General features: G+C 48.7%; 17 non-coding genes across 17 annotated transcripts; all 17 read right to left on the bottom strand.

The window, feature by feature from the left end:
* Window positions 1-137: 137 nt before the first annotated feature.
* trnar-acg (transfer RNA arginine (anticodon ACG)) lies at window positions 138-210 on the bottom strand. The gene has a single exon. It is a non-coding gene; the product is annotated as a tRNA-Arg (tRNA).
* Window positions 211-444: 234 nt separating this feature from the next.
* On the bottom strand, window positions 445-516 carry trnah-gug (transfer RNA histidin (anticodon GUG)). The gene has a single exon. It is a non-coding gene; the product is annotated as a tRNA-His (tRNA).
* Window positions 517-2350: 1834 nt separating this feature from the next.
* On the bottom strand, window positions 2351-2423 carry trnar-acg (transfer RNA arginine (anticodon ACG)). Its single transcript has one exon. It is a non-coding gene; the product is annotated as a tRNA-Arg (tRNA).
* A 1041-nt stretch (window positions 2424-3464) lies between these two features.
* trnar-acg (transfer RNA arginine (anticodon ACG)) lies at window positions 3465-3537 on the bottom strand. The gene has a single exon. It is a non-coding gene; the product is annotated as a tRNA-Arg (tRNA).
* A 1034-nt stretch (window positions 3538-4571) lies between these two features.
* trnar-acg (transfer RNA arginine (anticodon ACG)) lies at window positions 4572-4644 on the bottom strand. Its single transcript has one exon. It is a non-coding gene; the product is annotated as a tRNA-Arg (tRNA).
* Window positions 4645-5678: 1034 nt separating this feature from the next.
* trnar-acg (transfer RNA arginine (anticodon ACG)) lies at window positions 5679-5751 on the bottom strand. The gene has a single exon. It is a non-coding gene; the product is annotated as a tRNA-Arg (tRNA).
* Window positions 5752-6790: 1039 nt separating this feature from the next.
* trnar-acg (transfer RNA arginine (anticodon ACG)) lies at window positions 6791-6863 on the bottom strand. Its single transcript has one exon. It is a non-coding gene; the product is annotated as a tRNA-Arg (tRNA).
* Window positions 6864-7895: 1032 nt separating this feature from the next.
* On the bottom strand, window positions 7896-7968 carry trnar-acg (transfer RNA arginine (anticodon ACG)). The gene has a single exon. It is a non-coding gene; the product is annotated as a tRNA-Arg (tRNA).
* A 233-nt stretch (window positions 7969-8201) lies between these two features.
* On the bottom strand, window positions 8202-8273 carry trnah-gug (transfer RNA histidin (anticodon GUG)). Its single transcript has one exon. It is a non-coding gene; the product is annotated as a tRNA-His (tRNA).
* Window positions 8274-9001: 728 nt separating this feature from the next.
* On the bottom strand, window positions 9002-9074 carry trnar-acg (transfer RNA arginine (anticodon ACG)). The gene has a single exon. It is a non-coding gene; the product is annotated as a tRNA-Arg (tRNA).
* Window positions 9075-10412: 1338 nt separating this feature from the next.
* Window positions 10413-10484, bottom strand: trnah-gug (transfer RNA histidin (anticodon GUG)). The gene has a single exon. It is a non-coding gene; the product is annotated as a tRNA-His (tRNA).
* A 728-nt stretch (window positions 10485-11212) lies between these two features.
* trnar-acg (transfer RNA arginine (anticodon ACG)) lies at window positions 11213-11285 on the bottom strand. Its single transcript has one exon. It is a non-coding gene; the product is annotated as a tRNA-Arg (tRNA).
* Window positions 11286-12314: 1029 nt separating this feature from the next.
* trnar-acg (transfer RNA arginine (anticodon ACG)) lies at window positions 12315-12387 on the bottom strand. The gene has a single exon. It is a non-coding gene; the product is annotated as a tRNA-Arg (tRNA).
* A 1037-nt stretch (window positions 12388-13424) lies between these two features.
* Window positions 13425-13497, bottom strand: trnar-acg (transfer RNA arginine (anticodon ACG)). The gene has a single exon. It is a non-coding gene; the product is annotated as a tRNA-Arg (tRNA).
* A 241-nt stretch (window positions 13498-13738) lies between these two features.
* Window positions 13739-13810, bottom strand: trnah-gug (transfer RNA histidin (anticodon GUG)). Its single transcript has one exon. It is a non-coding gene; the product is annotated as a tRNA-His (tRNA).
* Window positions 13811-14538: 728 nt separating this feature from the next.
* Window positions 14539-14611, bottom strand: trnar-acg (transfer RNA arginine (anticodon ACG)). Its single transcript has one exon. It is a non-coding gene; the product is annotated as a tRNA-Arg (tRNA).
* Window positions 14612-14840: 229 nt separating this feature from the next.
* On the bottom strand, window positions 14841-14912 carry trnah-gug (transfer RNA histidin (anticodon GUG)). The gene has a single exon. It is a non-coding gene; the product is annotated as a tRNA-His (tRNA).
* Between the last annotated feature and the right edge of the window lie 259 nt (window positions 14913-15171).

Genomic DNA, 15171 nt, shown 5'->3' with positions numbered 1-15171 from the left:
CAACGGTGAGGAATCAAAGTAGGAGCTTTGGTGAAAAGGGCATAAGGCCTGTTCTTTTAGTTTGGCGCGCTACGCTCAACTAATTGACAGACATCTTTCCCTCATCGCCCAAATACAGAATTGGTTAAATGGATGCTCGAGCCAGCCAGGAGTCGAACCTGGAATCTTCTGATCCGTAGTCAGACGCATTATCCATTGCGCCACTGGCCCAAGGTGTTTGCTGCTTGCCATGTCACCGACCCAGGACACTCGCTCGGAGCGAAAGAAGTGACGGGGAAACAGCAGACAGTGGTCTTCCTCTTTCACAGGTTTACTAACCGAGACTATATATCTAAACGCTCTTTTTAAACAGAGAGGGGGGGGAGTAGCTCTGCGCATGTCACTGGTCGCGTATACGCGCGGCGTGCAACGTCCCTTGTCTGCACATAGGGACAACGAAAAATGTGCCGTGACCCGGATTCGAACCAGGGTTGCTGCGACCACAACGCAGAGTACTAACCACTATACGATCACGGCTCGCCACTTCTCGCTGGACGGACGAGAGGTGGTGGCCACGGGTGTTCTGTCCTGTGCTGTGCCACATGAATAAACTGCGAACGTAAGTTCCCAGCCTCTCTCCCTTTGTCTAAGCCGTCCCAATTTCCAAGCAAGCCATTTTCCACCTTGTTTTCTCTGCCATATTTCAAGGGGCGTCACTTTTTTATTTGGTTATGACAAGATTGTTGAACGTTTTACAAGAATGGCGCGGAAGGGCTACTCATTCTCTGCATAGTGTCCTTTTTCGGACACAAATTATGACTCTTGCCTTTGTGTCCCCGAAGCAGAACAAGGCCAGTCACTCTCACACTTTCAATGGTCCTAAATCAAGTTCAAATAGGTACTCATCCGCCCCCAAACGGCTTTGAAGTGACTATACTCGCACCAGCTTGTATTGATGGCATGCAGCACATGCATTTTCACTCGTTTGGGTCAAATCCTTGTATGGTCACACCATAGCCAGCTTTTTCTTTTTTCTACCGGTGAAGAAAAGCATTCCCTTTTCCCAAGCTCTTTCAATACCTGCTGCAGCAAAACATTCATTCAGGCGCTTCCTTCTTGGTATCTGCGCAACGGTGAGGAATCAAAGTAGGAGCTTTGGTGAAAAGGGCATAAGGCCTGTTCTTTTAGTTTGGCGCGCTACGCTCAACTAATTGACAGACATCTTTCCCTCATCGCCCAAATACAGAATTGGTTAAATGGATGCTCGAGCCAGCCAGGAGTCCAACCAGGAATCTTCTGATCCGTAGTCAGACGCATTATCCATTGCGCCACTGGCCCAAGGTGTTTGCTGCTTGCCATGTCACCGACCCAGGACACTCGCTCGGAGCGAAAGAAGTGACGGGGAAACAGCAGACAGTGGTCTTCCTCTTTCACAGGTTTACTAACCGAGACTATATATCTAAACGCTCTTTTTAAACAGAGAGGGGGGGAGTAGCTCTGCGCATGTCACTGGTCGCGTATACGCGCGGCGTGCAACGTCCCTTGTCTGCACATAGGGACAACGAAAAATGTGCCGTGACCTGGATTCGAACCGGGGTTGCTGCGACCACAACGCAGAGTACTAACCACTATACGATCACGGCTCGCCACTTCTCGCTGGACGCACGAGAGGTGGTGGCAACGGGTGTTCTGTCCTGTGCTGTGCCACATGAATAAACTGCGAACGTAAGTTCCCAGCCTCTCTCCCTTTGTCTAAGCCGTCCCAATTTCCAAACAAGCCATTTTCCACCTTGTTTTCTCTGCCACATTTCAAGGGGCGTCACTTTGTTATTTGGTTATGACAAGATTGTTGAGCGTTTTACAAGAATGGCGCGGAAGGGCTACTCATTCCATCCATAGTGTCCTTTTTTGGACACAAATTATGATTCTTGCCTTTGTGTCCCCGAAGCAGAACAAGGCCAGTCACTCTCACACTTTCAATGGTCCTAAATCAAGTTCAAATAGGTACTCATCCGCCCCCAAACGGCTTTGAAGTGACTATACTCGCACCAGCTTGTATTGATGGCATGCAGCACATGCATTTTCACTCGTTTGCGTCAAATCCTTGTATGGTCACACCATAGCCAGCTTTTTCTTTTTTCTACCGGTGAAAAAAAGCATTCCCTTTTCCCAAGCTCTTTCAATACCTGCTGCAGCAAAACATTCATTCAGGCGCTTCCTTCTTGGTATCTGCGCAACGGTGAGGAATCAAAGTAGGAGCTTTGGTGAAAAGGGCATAAGGCCTGTTCTTTTAGTTTGGCGCGCTACGCTCAACTACTTGACAGACATCTTTCCCTCATCGGCCAAATACAGAATTGGTTAAATGGATGCTCGAGCCAGCCAGGAGTCGAACCTGGAATCTTCTGATCCGTAGTCAGACGCGTTATCCATTGCGCCACTGGCCCAAGGTGTTTGCTGTTTGCCATGTCACTGACCCAGGACACTCGCTCGGAGCGAAAGAAGTGATAGGGAAACAGCAGACAGTGGTCATCCTCTTTCACAGGTTTACTAACCGAGACTATATATCTAAAGGCTCTTTTTAAACAGAGACGAAGGGGAGTAACTCTGCGCATGGCACTGGTCGCGTATAGCGTATACGCACGGCATGCAACGTCCCTTGTCTGCACATAGGGACAACGAAAAATGTGCCGTGACACGGATTCGAACCGGGGTTGCTGCGACCACAACGCAGAGTACTAACCACTATACGATCACGGCTCGCCACTTCTCGCTGGACACACGAGAGGTGGTGGCCACGGGTGTTCTGACCTGTGCTGTGCCACGTGAATAAACTGCGAACGTAAGTTCCCAGCCTCTCTCCCTTTGTCTAAGCCGTCCCAATTTCCAAACAAGCCATTTTCCACCTTGTTTTCTCTGCCACATTTCAAGGGGCGTCACTTTTTTATTTGGTTATGACAAGATTGTTGAGCGTTTTACAAGAATGGCGCGGAAGGGCTACTCATTCCCTGCATAGTGTCCTTTTTTGGACACAAATTATGATTCTTGCCTTTGTGTCCCCGAAGCAGAACAAGGCCAGTCACTCTCACACTTTCAATGGTCCTAAATCAAGTTCAAATAGGTACTCATCCGCCCCCAAACGGCTTTGAAGTGACTATACTCGCACCAGCTTGTATTGATGGCATGCAGCACATGCATTTTCACTCGTTTGCGTCAAATCCTTGTATGGTCACACCATAGCCAGCTTTTTCTTTTTTCTACCGGTGAAGAAAAGCACTCCCTTTTCCCAAGCTCTTTCAATACCTGCTGCAGTAAAACATTCATTCAGGCGCTTCCTTCTTGGTATCTGCGCAACGGTGAGGAATCAAAGTAGGAGCTTTGGTGAAAAGGGCATAAGGCCTGTTCTTTTAGTTTGGCGCGCTACGCTCAACTAATTGACAGACATCTTTCCCTCATCGGCCAAATACAGAATTGGTTAAATGGATGCTCGAGCCAGCCAGGAGTCGAACCTGGAATCTTCTGATCCGTAGTCAGACGCATTATCCATTGCGCCACTGGCCCAAGGTGTTTGCTGCTTGCCATGTCACCGACCCAGGACACTCGCTCGGAGCGAAAGAAGTGACGGGGAAACAGCAGACAGTGGTCTTCCTCTTTCACAGGTTTACTAACCGAGACTATATATCTAAACGCTCTTTTTAAACAGAGAGGGGGGGGAGTAGCTCTGCGCATGTCACTGGTCGCGTATACGCGCGGCGTGCAACGTCCCTTGTCTGCACATAGGGACAACGAAAAATGTGCCGTGACCCAGATTCGAACCAGGGTTGCTGCGACCACAACGCAGAGTACTAACCACTATACGATCACGGCTCGCCACTTCTCGCTGGACGCACGAGAGGTGGTGGCCACGGGTGTTCTGACCTGTGCTGTGCCACATGAATAAACTGCGAACGTAAGTTCCCAGCCTCTCTCCCTTTTTCTAAGCTGTCCCAATTTCCAAACAAGCCATTTTCCACCTTGTTTTCTCTGCCATATTTCAAGGGGCGTCACTTTTTTATTTGGTTATGACAAGATTGTTGAGAGTTTTACAAGAATGGCGCGGAAGGGCTACTCATTCCCTGCATAGTGTCCTTTTTTGGACACAAATTATGATTCTTGCCTTTGTGTCCCCGAAGCAGAACAAGGCCAGTCACTCTCACACTTTCAATGGTCCTAAATCAAGTTCAAATAGGTACTCATCCGCCCCCAAACGGCTTTGAAGTGACTATACTCGCACCAGCTTGTATTGATGGCATGCAGCACATGCATTTTCACTCGTTTGCGTCAAATCCTTGTATGGTCACACCATAGCCAGCTTTTTCTTTTTTCTACCGGTGAAGAAAAGCATTCCCTTTTCCCAAGCTCTTTCAATACCTGCTGCAGTAAAACATTCATTCAGGCGCTTCCTTCTTGGTATCTGCGCAACGGTGAGGAATCAAAGTAGGAGCTTTGGTGAAAAGGGCATAAGGCCTGTTCTTTTAGTTTGGCGCGCTACGCTCAACTAATTGACAGACATCTTTCCCTCATCGCCCAAATACAGAATTGGTTAAATGGATGCTCGAGCCAGCCAGGAGTCGAACCTGGAATCTTCTGATCCGTAGTCAGACGCATTATCCATTGCGCCACTGGCCCAAGGTGTTTGCTGCTTGCCATGTCACCGACCCAGGACACTCGCTCGGAGCGAAAGAAGTGACGGGGAAACAGCAGACAGTGGTCTTCCTCTTTCACAGGTTTACTAACCGAGACTATATATCTAAACGCTCTTTTTAAACAGAGAGGGGGGGGAGTAGCTCTGCGCATGTCACTGGTCGCGTATACGCGCGGCGTGCAACGTCCCTTGTCTGCACATAGGGACAACGAAAAATGTGCCGTGACCCAGATTCGAACCAGGGTTGCTGCGACCACAACGCAGAGTACTAACCACTATACGATCACGGCTCGCCACTTCTCGCTGGACGCACGAGAGGTGGTGGCCACGGGTGTTCTGACCTGTGCTGTGCCACATGAATAAACTGCGAACGTAAGTTCCCAGCCTCTCTCCCTTTGTCTAAGCCGTCCCAATTTCCAAACAAGCCATTTTCCACCTTGTTTTCTCTGCCACATTTCAAGGGGCGTCACTTTTTTATTTGGTTATGACAAGATTGTTGAGCGTTTTACAAGAATGGCGCGGAAGGGCTACTCATTCCCTGCATAGTGTCCTTTTTCAGACACAAATTATGATTCTTGCCTTTGTGTCCCCGAAGCAGAACAAGGCCAGTCACTCTCACACTTTCAATGGTCCTAAATCAAGTTCAAATAGGTACTCATCCGCCCCCAAACGGCTTTGAAGTGACTATACTCGCACCAGCTTGTATTGATGGCATGCAGCACATGCATTTTCACTCGTTTGCGTCAAATCCTTGTATGGTCACACCATAGCCAGCTTTTTCTTTTTTCTACCGGTGAAAAAAAGCATTCCCTTTTCCCAAGCTCTTTCAATACCTGCTGCAGCAAAACGTTCATTCAGGCGCTTCCTTCTTGGTATCTGCGCAACGGTGAGGAATCAAAGTAGGAGCTTTGGTGAAAAGGGCATAAGGCCTGTTCTTTTAGTTTGGCGCGCTACGCTCAACTGCTTGACAGACATCTTTCCCTCATCGCCAAAATACAGAATTGGTTAAATGGATGCTCGAGCCAGCCAGGAGTCGAACCTGGAATCTTCTGATCCGTAGTCAGACGCGTTATCCATTGCGCCACTGGCCCAAGGTGGTTGCTGCTTGCCATGTCACCGACCCAGGACACTCGCTCGGAGCGAAAGAAGTGATGGGGAAACAGCAGACACAGGTCTTCCTCTTTCATAGGTTTACTAACTGAGACTATATATCTAAACGCTCTTTTTAAACAGAGACGGGGGGGAGTAGCTCTGCGCATGGCACTGGTCGCGTATAGCGTATACGCACGGCGTGCAATGTCCCTTGTCTGCACATAGGGACAACGAAAAACATGCCTTGACCCGGATTCGAACCGGGGTTGCTGCGACCACAACGCAGAGTACTAACCACTATACGATCACGGCTCGCCACTTCTCGCTGGACACACGAGAGGTGGTGGCCACGGGTGTTCTGACCTGTGCTGTGCCACATGAATAAACTGCGAACGTAAGTTCCCAGCCTCTCTCCCTTTATCTAAGCCGTCCCAATTTCCAAACAAGCCATTTTCCACCTTGTTTTCTCTGCCACATTTCAAGGGGCGTCACTTTTTTATTTGGTTATGACAATATTGTTGAGCGTTTTACAAGAATGGCGCGGAAGGGCTACTCATTCCCTGCATAGTGTCCTTTTTCGGAGACAAATTATGATTCTTGCCTTTGTGTCCTCGAAGCAGAACAAGGCCAGTCACTCTCACACTTTCAATGGTCCTAAATCAAGTTAAAATAGGTACTCATCCGCCCCAAAACGGCTTTGAAGTGACTATACTCGCACCAGCTTGTATTGATGGCATGCAGCACATGCATTTTCACTCGTTTGCGTCAAATCCTTGTATGGTCACACCATAGCCAGCTTTTTCTTTTTTCTACCGGTGAAGAAAAGCATTCCCTTTTCCCAAGCGCTTTCAATACCTGCTGCAGCAAAACGTTCATTCAGGCGCTTCCTTCTTGGTATCTGCGCAACGGTGAGGAATCAAAGTAGGAGCTTTGGTGAAAAGGGCATAAGGCCTGTTCTTTTAGTTTGGCGCTACGCTCAACTACTTGACAGACATCTTTCCCTCATCGCCCAAATACAGAATTGGTTAAATGGATGATCGAGCCAGCCAGGAGTCGAACCTGGAATCTTCTGATCCGTAGTCAAACGCGTTATCCATTGCGCCACTGGCCCAAGGTGTTTGCTGCTTGCCATGTCACCGACCCAGGACACTCGCTCGGAGCGAAAGAAGTGATGGAGAAACAGCAGACAAAAGTCTTCCTCTTTCACAGGTTTACTAACCGAGACTATATATCTAAACGCTCTTTTTAAACAGAGACGGGGGGTAGTAGCTCTGCGCATGGCACTGGTCGCGTATAGCGTATACGCACGGCGTGCAATGTCCCTTGTCTGCACATAGGGACAACGAAAAACATGCCTTGACCCGGATTCGAACCGGGGTTGCTGCGACCACAACGCAGAGTACTAACCACTATACGATCACGGCTCGCCACTTCTCGCTGGACGCACGAGAGGTGGTGTCCACGGGTGTTCTGACCTGTGCTGTGCCACATGAATAAACTGCGAACGTAAGTTCCCAGCCTCTCTCCCTTTGTCTAAGCCGTCCCAATTTCCAAACAAGCCTTTTTCCACCTTGTTTTCTCTGCCACATTTCAAGGGGCGTCACTTTTTTATTTGGTTATGACAAGATTGTTGAGCGTTTTACAAGAATGGCGCGGAAGGGCTATGCATAGTGTCCTTTTTCGGACACAAATTATGATTCTTGCCTTTGTGTCCCCGAAGCAGAACAAGGCCAGTCACTCTCACACTTTCAATGGTCCTAAATCAAGTTAAAATAGGTACTCATCCGCCCCAAAACGGCTTTGAAGTGACTATACTCGCACCAGCTTGTATTGATGGCATGCAGCACATGCATTTTCACTCGTTTGCGTCAAATCCTTGTATGGTCACACCATAGCCAGCTTTTTCTTTTTTCTACCGGTGAAGAAAAGCATTCCCTTTTCCCAAGCTCTTTCAATACCTGCTGCAGCAAAACGTTCATTCAGGCGCTTCCTTCTTGGTATCTGCGCAACGGTGAGGAATCAAAGTAGGAGCTTTGGTGAAAAGGGCATAAGGCCTGTTCTTTTAGTTTGGCGCGCTACGCTCAACTGCTTGACAGACATCTTTCCCTCATCGCCCAAATACAGAATTGGTTAAATGGATGCTCGAGCCAGCCAGGAGTCGAACCTGGAATCTTCTGATCCGTAGTCAGACGCGTTATCCATTGCGCCACTGGCCCAAAGTGTTTGCTGCTTTCCATGTCACCGACCCAGGACACTCGCTCGGAGCGAAAGAAGTGATGGGGAAACAGCAGACAGTGGTCTTCCTCTTTCACAGGTTTACTAACCGAGACTATATATCTAAACGCTCTTTTTAAACAGAGACGGGGGGAGTAGCTCTGCGCATGGCACTGATCGCGTATACGCACGGTGCGCAACGTCCCTTGTCTGCACATAGGGACAACGAAAAATGTGCCATGACCCGGATTCGAACCGGGGTTGCTGCGACCACAACGCAGAGTACTAACCACTATACGATCACGGCACGCCACTTCTCCCTGGACACACGAGAGGAGGTGGCCACGGGTGTTCTGACCTGTGCTGTGCCACATGAATAAACTGCGAACGTAAGTTCCCAGCCTCTCTCCCTTTGTCTAAGCCGTCCCAATTTCCAAACAAGCCATTTTCCACCTTGTTTTCTCTGCCACATTTCAAGGGGCGTCACTTTTTTATTTGGTTATGACAAGATTGTTGAGCGTTTTACAAGAATGGCGCGGAAGGGCTACTCATTCCCTGCATAGTGTCCTTTTTCGGACACAAATTATGATTCTTGTCTTTGTGTCCCCGAAGCAGAACAAGGCCAGTCACTCTCACACTTTCAATGGTCCTAAATCAAGTTCAAATAGGTACTCATCCGCCCCCAAACGGCTTTGAAGTGACTATACTCGCACCAGCTTGTATTGATGGCATGCAGCACATGCATTTTCACTCGTTTGCGTCAAATCCTTGTATGGTCACACCATAGCCAGCTTTTTCTTTTTTCTACCGGTGAAGAAAAGCATTCCCTTTTCCCAAGCTCTTTCAATACCTGCTGCAGCAAAACGTTCATTCAAGCGCTTCCTTCATGGTATCTGCGCAACGGTGAGGAATCAAAGTAGGAGCTTTGGTGAAAAGGGCATAAGGCCTGTTCTTTTAGTTTGGCGCGCTACGCTCAACTGCTTGACAGACATCTTTCCCTCATCGCCCAAATACAGAATTGGTTAAATGGATGCTCGAGCCAGCCAGGAGTCGAACCTGGAATCTTCTGATCCGTAGTCAGACGCGTTATCCATTGCGCCACTGGCCCAAGGTGTTTGCTGCTTGCCATGTCACCGACCCAGGACACTCGCTCGGAGCGAAAGAAGTGATGGGGAAACAGCAGACACAGGTCTTCCTCTTTCATAGGTTTACTAACCGAGACTATATATCTAAACGCTCTTTTTAAACAAAGACGGGGGGGAGCAGATCTGCGCATGGCACTGGTCGCGTATAGCGTATAAGCACGGCGTGCAACGTCCCTTGTCTTCACATAGGGACAACGAAAAACATGCCTTGACCCGGATTCGAACCGGGGTTGCTGCGACCACAACGCAGAGTACTAACCACTATACGATCACGGCTCGCCACTTCTCGCTGGACACACGAGAGGTGGTGGCCACGGGTGTTCTGACCTGTGCTGTGCCACATGAATAAACTGCGAACGTAAGTTCCCAGCCTCTCTCCCTTTGTCTAAGCCGTCCCAATTTCCAAACAAGCCATTTTCCACCTTGTTTTCTCTGCCACATTTCAAGGGGCGTCACTTTTTTATTTGGTTATGACAAGATTGTTGAGCGTTTTACAAGAATGGCGCGGAAGGGCTATGCATAGTGTCCTTTTTCGGACACAAATTATGATTCTTGCCTTTGTGTCCCCGAAGCAGAACAAGGCCAGTCACTCTCACACTTTCAATGGTCCTAAATCAAGTTCAAATAGGTACTCATCCGCCCCAAAACGGCTTTGAAGTGACTATACTCGCACCAGCTTGTATTGATGGCATGCAGCACATGCATTTTCACTCGTTTGCGTCAAATCCTTGTATGGTCACACCATAGCCAGCTTTTTCTTTTTTCTACCGGTGAAGAAAAGCATTCCCTTTTCCCAAGCTCTTTGAATACCTGCTGCAGCAAAACGTTCATTCAGGCGCTTCCTTCTTGGTATCTGCGCAACGGTGAGGAATCAAAGTAGGAGCTTTGGTGAAAAGGGCATAAGGCCTGTTCTTTTAGTTTGGCGCGCTACGCTCAACTGCTTGACAGACATCTTTCCCTCATCGCCCAAATACAGAATTGGTTAAATGGATGCTCGAGCCAGGAAGGAGTCGAACCTGGAATCTTCTGATCCGTAGTCAGACGCGTTATCCATTGCGCCACTGGCCCAAGGTGTTTGCTGCTTTCCATGTCACCGACCCAGGACACTCGCTCGGAGCGAAAGAAGTGATGGGGAAACAGCAGACAGTGGTCTTCCTCTTTCACAGGTTTACTAACCGAGACTATATATCTAAACGCTCTTTTTAAACAGAGACGGGGGGAGTAGCTCTGCGCATGGCACTGATCGCGTATACGCACGGTGCGCAACGTCCCTTGTCTGCACATAGGGACAACGAAAAATGTGCCGTGACCCGGATTCGAACCGGGGTTGCTGCGACCACAACGCAGAGTACTAACCACTATACGATCACGGCACGCAACTTCTCCCTGGACACACGAGAGGAGGTGGCCACGGGTGTTCTGACCTGTGCTGTGCCACATGAATAAACTGCGAACGTAAGTTCCCAGCCTCTCTCCCTTTGTCTAAGCCGTCCCAATTTCCAAACAAGCCATTTTCCACCTTGTTTTCTCTGCCACATTTCAAGGGGCGTCACTTTTTTATTTGGTTATGACAAGATTGTTGAGCGTTTTACAAGAATGGCGCGGAAGGGCTACTCATTCCCTGCATAGTGTCCTTTTTCGGACACAAATTATGATTCTTGTCTTTGTGTCCCCGAAGCAGAACAAGGCCAGTCACTCTCACACTTTCAATGGTCCTAAATCAAGTTCAAATAGGTACTCATCCGCCCCCAAACGGCTTTGAAGTGACTATACTCGCACCAGCTTGTATTGATGGCATGCAGCACATGCATTTTCACTCGTTTGCGTCAAATCCTTGTATGGTCACACCATAGCCAGCTTTTTCTTTTTTCTACCGGTGAAGAAAAGCATTCCCTTTTCCCAAGCTCTTTCAATACCTGCTGCAGCAAAACGTTCATTCAAGCGCTTCCTTCTTGGTATCTGCGCAACGGTGAGGAATCAAAGTAGGAGCTTTGGTGAAAAGGGCATAAGGCCTGTTCTTTTAGTTTGGCGCGCTACGCTCAACTGCTTGACAGACATCTTTCCCTCATCGCCCAAATACAGAATTGGTTAAATGGATGCTCGAGCCAGCCAGGAGTCGAACCTGGAATCTTCTGATCCGTAGTCAGACGCGTTATCCATTGCGCCACTGGCCCAAGGTGTTTGCTGCTTGCCATGTCACCAACCCAGGACACTCGCTCGGAGCGAAAGAAGTGATGGGGAAACAGCAGACACAGGTCTTCCTCTTTCATAGGTTTACTAACCGAGACTATATATCTAAACGCTCTTTTTAAACAAAGACGGGGGGGAGCAGCTCTGCGCATGGCACTGGTCGCGTATAGCGTATAAGCAGGGCGTGCAACGTCCCTTGTCTTCACATAGGGACAACGAAAAACATGCCTTGACCCGGATTCGAACCGGGGTTGCTGCGACCACAACGCAGAGTACTAACCACTATACGATCACGGCTCGCCACTTCTCGCTGGACGCACGAGAGGTGGTGGCCACGGGTGTTCTGACCTGTGCTGTGCCACATGAATAAACTGCGAACGTAAGTTCCCAGCCTCTCTCCCTTTGTCTAAGCCGTCCCAATTTCCAAACAAGCCATTTTCCACCTTGTTTTCTCTGCCACATTTCAAGGGGCGTCACTTTTTTATTTGGTTATGACAAGATTGTTGAGCGTTTTACAAGAATGGCGCGGAAGGGCTATGCATAGTGTCCTTTTTCGGACACAAATTATGATTCTTGCCTTTGTGTCCCCGAAGCAGAACAAGGCCAGTCACTCTCACACTTTCAATGGTCCTAAATCAAGTTCAAATAGGTACTCATCCGCCCCCAAACGGCTTTGAAGTGACTATACTCGCACCAGCTTGTATTGATGGCATGCAGCACATGCATTTTCACTCGTTTGCGTCAAATCCTTGTATGGTCACACCATAGCCAGCTTTTTCTTTTTTCTACCGGTGAAGAAAAGCATTCCCTTTTCCCAAGCTCTTTCAATACCTGCTGCAGCAAAACGTTCATTCAAGCGCTTCCTTTTGGTATCTGCGCAACGGTGAGGAATCAAAGTAGGAGCTTTGGTGAAAAGGGCATAAGGCCTGTTCTTTTAGTTTGGCGCTACGCTCAACTACTTGACAGACATCTTTCCCTCATCGCCCAAATACAGAATTGGTTAAATGGATGATCGAGCCAGCCAGGAGTCGAACCTGGAATCTTCTGATCCGTAGTCAAACGCGTTATCCATTGCGCCACTGGCCCAAGGTGTTTGCTGCATGCCATGTCACCGACCCAGGACACTCGCTCGGAGCGAAAGAAGTGATGGGGAAACAGCAGACAAAAGTCTTCCTCTTTCACAGGTTTACTAACCGAGACTATATATCTAAACGCTCTTTTTAAACAGAGACGGGGGGGAGTAGCTCTGCGCATGGCACTGGTCGCGTATAGCGTATACGCATGGCGTGCAATGTCCCTTGTCTGCACATAGGGACAACGAAAAACATGCCTTGACCCGGATTCGAACCGGGGTTGCTGCGACCACAACGCAGAGTACTAACCACTATACGATCACGGCTCGCCAATTCTCGCTGGACGCACGAGAGGTGGTGGCCACGGGTGTTCTGACCTGTGCTGTGCCACATGAATAAACTGCGAACGTAAGTTCCCAGCCTCTCTCCCTTTGTCTAAGCCGTCCCAATTTCCAAACAAGCCATTTTCCACCTTGTTTTCTCTGCCACATTTCAAGGGGCGTCACTTTTTTATTTGGTTATGAAGAGATTGTTGAGCGTTTTACAAGAATGGCGCGAAAGGGCTACTCATTCCCTGCATAGTGTCCTTTTTCGGACACAAATTATGATTCTTGCCTTTGTGTCCCCGAAGCAGAACAAGGCCAGTCACTCTCACACTTTCAATGGTCCTAAATCAAGTTCAAATAGGTACTCATCCGCCCCCAAAAGGCTTTGAAGTGACTATACTCGCACCAGCTTGTATTGATGGCATGCAGCACACTTTTCACTCGTTTGCGTCAAATCCTTGTATGGTCACACCATAGCCAGCTTTTTCTTTTTTCTACCGGTGAAGAAAAGCATTCCCTTTTCCCAAGCTCTTTCAATACCTGCTGCAGCAAAACGTTCATGCAGGCGCTTCCTTTTGGTATCTGCGCAACGGTGAGGAATCAAAGTAGGAGCTTTGGTGAAAAGGGCATAAGGCCTGTTCTTTTAGTTTGGCGCGCTACGCTCAACAGCTTGACAGACATCTTTCCCTCATCGCCCAAATACAGAATTGGTTAAATGGATGCTAGAGCCAGCCAGGAGTCGAACCTGGAATCTTCTGATCCGTAGTCAGACGCATTATCCATTGCGCCACTGGCCCAAGGTGCTTGCTGCTTGCCATGTCACCGACCCAGGACACTCGCTCGGAGCGAAAGAAGTGATGGGGAAACAGCAGACACAGGTCTTCCTCTTTCATAGGTTTACTAACCGAGACTATATATCTAAACGCTCTTTTTAAACAAAGACGGGGGGGAGCAGCTCTGCGCATGGCACTGGTCGCGTATAGCGTATAAGCACGGCGTGCAACGTCCCTTGTCTTCACATAGGGACAATGAAAAATGTGCCGTGACCCGGATTCGAACCGGGGTTGCTGCGACCACAACGCAGAGTACTAACCACTATACGATCACGGCTCGCCACTTCTCGCTGGACACACGAGAGGTGGTGGCCACGGGTGTTCTGACCTGTGCTGTGCCACATGAATAAACTGCGAACGTAAGTTCCCAGCCTCTCTCCCTTTGTCTAAGCCGTCCCAATTTCCAAACAAGCCATTTTCCACCTTGTTTTCTCTGCCACATTTCAAGGGGCGTCACTTTTTTATTTGGTTATGACAATATTGTTGAGCGTTTTACAAGAATGGCGCGGAAGGGCTACTCATTCCCTGCATAGTGTCCTTTTTCGGACACAAATTATGATTCTTGCCTTTGTGTCCTTGAAGCAGAACAAGGCCAGTCACTCTCACACTTTCAATGGTCCTAAATCACGTTAAAATAGGTACTCATCCACCCCAAAACGGCTTTGAAGTGACTATACTCGCACCAGCTTGTATTGATGGCATGCAGCACATGCATTTTCACTCGTTTGCGTCAAATCCTTGTATGGTCACACCATAGCCAGCTTTTTCTTTTTTCTACCGGTGAAGAAAAGCATTCCCTTTTCCCAAGCGCTTTCAATACCTGCTGCAGCAAAACGTTCATTCAGGCGCTTCCTTCTTGGTATCTGCGCAACAGTGAGGAATAAAAGTAGGAGCTTTGGTGAAAAGGGCATAAGGCCTGTTCTTTTAGTTTGGCGCGCTACGCTCAACTACTTGACAGACATCTTTCCCTCATCGCCCAAATACAGAATTGGTTAAATGGATGATCGAGCCAGCCAGGAGTCGAACCTGGAATCTTCTGATCCGTAGTCAAACGCGTTATCCATTGCGCCACTGGCCCAAGGTGTTTGCTGCTTGCCATGTCACCGACCCAGGACACTCGCTCGGAGCGAAAGAAGTGATGGGGAAACAGCAGACAGTGGTCTTCCTCTTTCACAGGTTTACTAACCGAGACTATATATCTAAACGCTCTTTTTAAACAGAGGGAGAGTAGCTCTGCGGATGGCACTGGTCGCGTATACGCACGGCGCGAAACGTCCCTTGTCTGCACATAGGGACAACGAAAAATGTGCCGTGACCCGGATTCGAACCGGGGTTGCTGCGACCACAACGCAGAGTACTAACCACTATACGATCACGGCACGCCACTTCTCCCTGGACGCACGAGAGGTGGTGGCCACGGGTGTTCTGACCTGTGCTGTGCCACATGAATAAACTGCGAACGTAAGTTCCCAGCCTCTCTCCCTTTGTCTAAGCCGTCCCAATTTCCAAACAAGCCATTTTCCACCTTGTTTTCTCTGCCACATTTCAAGGGGCGTCACTTTTTTATTTGGTTATGACAAGATTGTTGAGCGTTTTACAAGAATGGCGCGGAAGGGCTATGCATAGTGTCCTTTTTCG

The sequence above is a fragment of the Osmerus eperlanus genome, chromosome 19 (genome assembly GCF_963692335.1).
Source record: "Osmerus eperlanus chromosome 19, fOsmEpe2.1, whole genome shotgun sequence".
Taxonomy (NCBI): Eukaryota; Metazoa; Chordata; class Actinopteri; order Osmeriformes; family Osmeridae; genus Osmerus; species Osmerus eperlanus.
Note: the sequence above shows the minus strand (reverse complement) of the source record. Positions and strands in the feature narration are given on the sequence as shown.